This window comes from Phyllobates terribilis, unplaced genomic scaffold, assembly GCF_046119375.1.
Source record: "Phyllobates terribilis strain yellow unplaced genomic scaffold, ASM4611937v1 Scaffold_11__3_contigs__length_659146591, whole genome shotgun sequence".
Lineage (NCBI taxonomy): Eukaryota > Metazoa > Chordata > Amphibia > Anura > Dendrobatidae > Phyllobates > Phyllobates terribilis.
Window position 1 is genome coordinate 572,932,334 of NW_027362771.1, and position 7,201 is coordinate 572,939,534.

Genomic DNA, 7,201 nt, shown 5'->3' on the forward strand with positions numbered 1-7,201 from the left:
GTCCGGTAAGTTATTTGGATTCCCATTTCCTTTCTAATGGAAAAAGTTGTAGAATTGAATGGAAAAGTTCTAAGTTGGTGACAAAATCTCTCGAGAAAAGGAGGGAACAGTGCCCCGTGTGAGGCTCGAACTCACGACCTTCAGATTATGAGACTGACGCACTACCTACTGCGCTAACGAGGTAAGCTGTACCTGCAGATCTGCAGAAGTTTATTGTGCATAGCAGAAAACTTTTTTTTTTCATAATGTCACTGAGACATTAGTGCATCTTTTCCCATATGGTCTAGCGGTTAGGATTCCTGGCTCTCACCCAGGTGGCCTGGGTTCGACTCCCGGTATGGGAATGCATCTTTATCTTAGCTACTGCCACCATTCAAAGACTGACACGTGTTTTTCAATCAAAAATGTTTCTGGTAGATTTTCACTTTGCAACAAAAATACTTAACATTGGCGATGCATTATGACTTTTGCAAAAGATTTCCTTTTGTTTCATAGCTTAAGCCTTTTTCAACTACACAGTTTTACACAAAAGTGTCAAGGGACTCAACAAGCCATGTGTCCTGTCTGTCATTAGGGCTCCCATGTTCTTTCTAATCGGAAACAGTTTAGAACTGAATTGGAAAGTTCAGAGTTAGTGACAAAATCTCTTGAGAAAAGGAGGATGCCACGTGTGAGCAAAAAACTCATGATCTTCAAATTATTCAACTGACGTGCCAAAAACCTTGACCATGTAGCGTGTTTCAGCTCTTGTAATGTTGATGTTTTGTATTCAAAGCAAAACACTCTTTTTTTTTTTTTTTTTTACACCTGTCTTGCTGTTTACTGTACTGCTTACACCATGTGGAGAAAGACTTAGTTAGTATTCCTGGTTGACTGGTTCGATTCCTGCTATGGGAGAGACTTTTTTTTGGGGACTAGTGTCCACATTCCAAAGCCAACACGTGCCTTGCAGACAGAATCAGTTTAGGTTGGAACTGCTCTTTGCAGCCAAAAATGCAGACCACCAGGTTTTTTGGATATTTATTTGCACAAAAGCTTATTTGATGTCATATCTCAAACCATTCATATCTCTCACTTTTAATTCCTGGGTGTTAAGGGACTCAACAAGCCTTTATCCCTGTTTGTCATTGGAGCTCCCCTTCCATCAATTGGTGATGTTTTGCTACTGAATGGAAAAGAGCTGTGACTCTCTAGCCAAGATGGTGGCAAAATCAGTTAAGGAAACACGTTACCAGTGCCCCATGTGAGAATCGAACTCATGACCTTCAGATTACGAGACTGACGCGCTACCTGCTGCGCTAACGAGGCAAAATGCACGTAATAATCTGCGGAAGTTGCTTGTGCAAAGCAGTACACCTCTTTTTTTTCATATTGTAAGTGAGCTGGCAGTACATCTTCTCCCATATGGTCTAGTGGTTAGGATTCCTGGTTTTCACCCAGGCGGCCCGGGTTCGACTACTGGTATGGGAACGCATCCTTTTCTGCACCGCTGCCAACATTCAAAAACTGACGCGTGTTTTTTAGTCAAACGTATTTCAAGTAGGATTTGTTTTTTTCAGGCAAAAATGCTGAACGCCCGCGTTTTGGCACTTCATTCTGACCCTTCACACAAGATTCAATTTGGATTCGTAGCTCAACTCATTCTCAACCACCCCTTTTTACACTAAAGTGTCAAGGGACTCAACAACTCATGGGTCCGGTAAGTTATTTGGATTCCCATTTCCTTTCTAATGGAAAAAGTTGTAGAATTGAATGGAAAAGTTCTAAGTTGGTGACAAAATCTCTCGAGAAAAGGAGGGAACAGTGCCCCGTGTGAGGCTCGAACTCACGACCTTCAGATTATGAGACTGACGCACTACCTACTGCGCTAACGAGGTAAGCTGTACCTGCAGATCTGCAGAAGTTTATTGTGCATAGCAGAAAACTTTTTTTTTTCATAATGTCACTGAGACATTAGTGCATCTTTTCCCATATGGTCTAGCGGTTAGGATTCCTGGCTCTCACCCAGGTGGCCTGGGTTCGACTCCCGGTATGGGAATGCATCTTTATCTTAGCTACTGCCACCATTCAAAGACTGACACGTGTTTTTCAATCAAAAATGTTTCTGGTAGATTTTCACTTTGCAACAAAAATACTTAACATTGGCGATGCATTATGACTTTTGCAAAAGATTTCCTTTTGTTTCATAGCTTAAGCCTTTTTCAACTACACAGTTTTACACAAAAGTGTCAAGGGACTCAACAAGCCATGTGTCCTGTCTGTCATTAGGGCTCCCATGTTCTTTCTAATCGGAAACAGTTTAGAACTGAATTGGAAAGTTCAGAGTTAGTGACAAAATCTCTTGAGAAAAGGAGGATGCCACGTGTGAGCAAAAAACTCATGATCTTCAAATTATTCAACTGACGTGCCAAAAACCTTGACCATGTAGCGTGTTTCAGCTCTTGTAATGTTGATGTTTTGTATTCAAAGCAAAACACTCTTTTTTTTTTTTTTTTTTACACCTGTCTTGCTGTTTACTGTACTGCTTACACCATGTGGAGAAAGACTTAGTTAGTATTCCTGGTTGACTGGTTCGATTCCTGCTATGGGAGAGACTTTTTTTTGGGGACTAGTGTCCACATTCCAAAGCCAACACGTGCCTTGCAGACAGAATCAGTTTAGGTTGGAACTGCTCTTTGCAGCCAAAAATGCAGACCACCAGGTTTTTTGGATATTTATTTGCACAAAAGCTTATTTGATGTCATATCTCAAACCATTCATATCTCTCACTTTTAATTCCTGGGTGTTAAGGGACTCAACAAGCCTTTATCCCTGTTTGTCATTGGAGCTCCCCTTCCATCAATTGGTGATGTTTTGCTACTGAATGGAAAAGAGCTGTGACTCTCTAGCCAAGATGGTGGCAAAATCAGTTAAGGAAACACGTTACCAGTGCCCCATGTGAGAATCGAACTCATGACCTTCAGATTACGAGACTGACGCGCTACCTGCTGCGCTAACGAGGCAAAATGCACGTAATAATCTGCGGAAGTTGCTTGTGCAAAGCAGTACACCTCTTTTTTTTCATATTGTAAGTGAGCTGGCAGTACATCTTCTCCCATATGGTCTAGTGGTTAGGATTCCTGGTTTTCACCCAGGCGGCCCGGGTTCGACTACTGGTATGGGAACGCATCCTTTTCTGCACCGCTGCCAACATTCAAAAACTGACGCGTGTTTTTTAGTCAAACGTATTTCAAGTAGGATTTGTTTTTTTCAGGCAAAAATGCTGAACGCCCGCGTTTTGGCACTTCATTCTGACCCTTCACACAAGATTCAATTTGGATTCGTAGCTCAACTCATTCTCAACCACCCCTTTTTACACTAAAGTGTCAAGGGACTCAACAACTCATGGGTCCGGTAAGTTATTTGGATTCCCATTTCCTTTCTAATGGAAAAAGTTGTAGAATTGAATGGAAAAGTTCTAAGTTGGTGACAAAATCTCTCGAGAAAAGGAGGGAACAGTGCCCCGTGTGAGGCTCGAACTCACGACCTTCAGATTATGAGACTGACGCACTACCTACTGCGCTAACGAGGTAAGCTGTACCTGCAGATCTGCAGAAGTTTATTGTGCATAGCAGAAAACTTTTTTTTTTCATAATGTCACTGAGACATTAGTGCATCTTTTCCCATATGGTCTAGCGGTTAGGATTCCTGGCTCTCACCCAGGTGGCCTGGGTTCGACTCCCGGTATGGGAATGCATCTTTATCTTAGCTACTGCCACCATTCAAAGACTGACACGTGTTTTTCAATCAAAAATGTTTCTGGTAGATTTTCACTTTGCAACAAAAATACTTAACATTGGCGATGCATTATGACTTTTGCAAAAGATTTCCTTTTGTTTCATAGCTTAAGCCTTTTTCAACTACACAGTTTTACACAAAAGTGTCAAGGGACTCAACAAGCCATGTGTCCTGTCTGTCATTAGGGCTCCCATGTTCTTTCTAATCGGAAACAGTTTAGAACTGAATTGGAAAGTTCAGAGTTAGTGACAAAATCTCTTGAGAAAAGGAGGATGCCACGTGTGAGCAAAAAACTCATGATCTTCAAATTATTCAACTGACGTGCCAAAAACCTTGACCATGTAGCGTGTTTCAGCTCTTGTAATGTTGATGTTTTGTATTCAAAGCAAAACACTCTTTTTTTTTTTTTTTTTTACACCTGTCTTGCTGTTTACTGTACTGCTTACACCATGTGGAGAAAGACTTAGTTAGTATTCCTGGTTGACTGGTTCGATTCCTGCTATGGGAGAGACTTTTTTTTGGGGACTAGTGTCCACATTCCAAAGCCAACACGTGCCTTGCAGACAGAATCAGTTTAGGTTGGAACTGCTCTTTGCAGCCAAAAATGCAGACCACCAGGTTTTTTGGATATTTATTTGCACAAAAGCTTATTTGATGTCATATCTCAAACCATTCATATCTCTCACTTTTAATTCCTGGGTGTTAAGGGACTCAACAAGCCTTTATCCCTGTTTGTCATTGGAGCTCCCCTTCCATCAATTGGTGATGTTTTGCTACTGAATGGAAAAGAGCTGTGACTCTCTAGCCAAGATGGTGGCAAAATCAGTTAAGGAAACACGGTACCAGTGCCCCATGTGAGAATCGAACTCATGACCTTCAGATTACGAGACTGACGCGCTACCTGCTGCGCTAACGAGGCAAAATGCACGTAATAATCTGCGGAAGTTGCTTGTGCAAAGCAGTACACCTCTTTTTTTTCATATTGTAAGTGAGCTGGCAGTACATCTTCTCCCATATGGTCTAGTGGTTAGGATTCCTGGTTTTCACCCAGGCGGCCCGGGTTCGACTACTGGTATGGGAACGCATCCTTTTCTGCACCGCTGCCAACATTCAAAAACTGACGCGTGTTTTTTAGTCAAACGTATTTCAAGTAGGATTTGTTTTTTTCAGGCAAAAATGCTGAACGCCCGCGTTTTGGCACTTCATTCTGACCCTTCACACAAGATTCAATTTGGATTCGTAGCTCAACTCATTCTCAACCACCCCTTTTTACACTAAAGTGTCAAGGGACTCAACAACTCATGGGTCCGGTAAGTTATTTGGATTCCCATTTCCTTTCTAATGGAAAAAGTTGTAGAATTGAATGGAAAAGTTCTAAGTTGGTGACAAAATCTCTCGAGAAAAGGAGGGAACAGTGCCCCGTGTGAGGCTCGAACTCACGACCTTCAGATTATGAGACTGACGCACTACCTACTGCGCTAACGAGGTAAGCTGTACCTGCAGATCTGCAGAAGTTTATTGTGCATAGCAGAAAACTTTTTTTTTTCATAATGTCACTGAGACATTAGTGCATCTTTTCCCATATGGTCTAGCGGTTAGGATTCCTGGCTCTCACCCAGGTGGCCTGGGTTCGACTCCCGGTATGGGAATGCATCTTTATCTTAGCTACTGCCACCATTCAAAGACTGACACGTGTTTTTCAATCAAAAATGTTTCTGGTAGATTTTCACTTTGCAACAAAAATACTTAACATTGGCGATGCATTATGACTTTTGCAAAAGATTTCCTTTTGTTTCATAGCTTAAGCCTTTTTCAACTACACAGTTTTACACAAAAGTGTCAAGGGACTCAACAAGCCATGTGTCCTGTCTGTCATTAGGGCTCCCATGTTCTTTCTAATCGGAAACAGTTTAGAACTGAATTGGAAAGTTCAGAGTTAGTGACAAAATCTCTTGAGAAAAGGAGGATGCCACGTGTGAGCAAAAAACTCATGATCTTCAAATTATTCAACTGACGTGCCAAAAACCTTGACCATGTAGCGTGTTTCAGCTCTTGTAATGTTGATGTTTTGTATTCAAAGCAAAACACTCTTTTTTTTTTTTTTTTTTACACCTGTCTTGCTGTTTACTGTACTGCTTACACCATGTGGAGAAAGACTTAGTTAGTATTCCTGGTTGACTGGTTCGATTCCTGCTATGGGAGAGACTTTTTTTTGGGGACTAGTGTCCACATTCCAAAGCCAACACGTGCCTTGCAGACAGAATCAGTTTAGGTTGGAACTGCTCTTTGCAGCCAAAAATGCAGACCACCAGGTTTTTTGGATATTTATTTGCACAAAAGCTTATTTGATGTCATATCTCAAACCATTCATATCTCTCACTTTTAATTCCTGGGTGTTAAGGGACTCAACAAGCCTTTATCCCTGTTTGTCATTGGAGCTCCCCTTCCATCAATTGGTGATGTTTTGCTACTGAATGGAAAAGAGCTGTGACTCTCTAGCCAAGATGGTGGCAAAATCAGTTAAGGAAACACGTTACCAGTGCCCCATGTGAGAATCGAACTCATGACCTTCAGATTACGAGACTGACGCGCTACCTGCTGCGCTAACGAGGCAAAATGCACGTAATAATCTGCGGAAGTTGCTTGTGCAAAGCAGTACACCTCTTTTTTTTCATATTGTAAGTGAGCTGGCAGTACATCTTCTCCCATATGGTCTAGTGGTTAGGATTCCTGGTTTTCACCCAGGCGGCCCGGGTTCGACTACTGGTATGGGAACGCATCCTTTTCTGCACCGCTGCCAACATTCAAAAACTGACGCGTGTTTTTTAGTCAAACGTATTTCAAGTAGGATTTGTTTTTTTCAGGCAAAAATGCTGAACGCCCGCGTTTTGGCACTTCATTCTGACCCTTCACACAAGATTCAATTTGGATTCGTAGCTCAACTCATTCTCAACCACCCCTTTTTACACTAAAGTGTCAAGGGACTCAACAACTCATGGGTCCGGTAAGTTATTTGGATTCCCATTTCCTTTCTAATGGAAAAAGTTGTAGAATTGAATGGAAAAGTTCTAAGTTGGTGACAAAATCTCTCGAGAAAAGGAGGGAACAGTGCCCCGTGTGAGGCTCGAACTCACGACCTTCAGATTATGAGACTGACGCACTACCTACTGCGCTAACGAGGTAAGCTGTACCTGCAGATCTGCAGAAGTTTATTGTGCATAGCAGAAAACTTTTTTTTTTCATAATGTCACTGAGACATTAGTGCATCTTTTCCCATATGGTCTAGCGGTTAGGATTCCTGGCTCTCACCCAGGTGGCCTGGGTTCGACTCCCGGTATGGGAATGCATCTTTATCTTAGCTACTGCCACCATTCAAAGACTGACACGTGTTTTTCAATCAAAAATGTTTCTGGTAGATTTTCAC